Here is a 1,416-nt window from a genome sequence, read left to right as displayed (position 1 = left end):
CTTCTGTTAGTTCTAATGCCGCTTCTTTTGCTTCTCTTTGTTGATACCAAAAATATGTAGTGAATCTAAAATAAATCAATGTCGTGATAATGGAGAAACAGCTTTATAAAAGATATAGAGAGATAGATCACATAGGTGTTATGAAATTTTAAATAAACAAAAAAATAAAATTTATCAACTTATAACAATTTTAGTAGTACCTTTTAAATATTCGTCGAAACATCAATCACAACATTTTATTAGCAAATGATTCTTTAGATACAAAGTCAGAGAATTACGTAAAAAGTGATAGAAAATGATGAGTTACAATAATACAATACTTTAATTACACATGGCACACATGTATGTGTATCCAAAATTAATAACTATAATTATAATTGCACAATTATCACAACGCACAACTCTTTACTTTGTCAACTCACGAGTTAAAATGTCAGTCTTCCGGTACAACGGACATTTATATAGTGGCTATATGGTATGTATATACAATCTATTTTTACCAATGACGATCGCATTATTCTATTTCTGAACGTCGTTTGGCACGACGTTTGCGATCTTCAAAACAACAATATACAGGGTGACTCATTTTAATTAATGCACTCAAATATCTCAAAACCTGTAAGTTTTAGAAGGAAACGTTTTAGACAAAAGTTGTATGGTTTAAGGGGGACATAGATTCCAATGTGAGTCATGTGGTAGATGTCGTTTTCAAGAAATTTTAAAGGTAACGAATTTCTTAAATGAAACTCGGATATTTTTATCGACGACTGTACTTCAGATATATTCTTAAGTGATTAAGCATATATGTAAGAAAATATTTCATATACCATCTGTGCAGTGCAAAAACAAGGTCAACTAGTGCGTCATAGTTTTTCAGTAACAATATTAAGTCACTCATATTAATATATTTTGCAATCATTTTCCGCATAGAAACAGAATCATGTGATCGTGATTAGTAAAAATAGAATCATTCGATTGTATTACGTTCTATATAGCCGACGCCGCGCACAATTGCTACTGTTGTTACATAAGCATATTTATCTCTGCTTACGTCTTTATTTCGTATATTACATATCATATGATTAGAATTAATTCGTTTTTATCTTGTAATATGAGAAAATATGCGCAAGTAGTTATAAAACATAGCGCAAGTGAAGAGAAGTAATCCAACGCAACGTACAGTACTTACCTACTCGCACAACGCGGTGCCTATAACGCGAAGTTATCAGTCATGTAGTTTTGCCAAGAATTGAATCGAGGAACCATACTATTATTATATATCGATGGATTTGGCATGAAATGCTTTTTAATTTTTGTCCTTACAAAAACTTAAAAATTTGCAAAGGTGACAAAGGGGCGAGGGAGGGGGGGGGATGAAATATTGCATTTTAAAAAATTTGAATAGACCGATGGAAA

This window comes from Odontomachus brunneus, unplaced genomic scaffold (genome assembly GCF_010583005.1).
Source record: "Odontomachus brunneus isolate Ranch 3 - 2012 unplaced genomic scaffold, Obru_v1 Obru_scaffold_307, whole genome shotgun sequence".
Lineage (NCBI taxonomy): Eukaryota > Metazoa > Arthropoda > Insecta > Hymenoptera > Formicidae > Odontomachus > Odontomachus brunneus.
Note: the sequence above shows the minus strand (reverse complement) of the source record.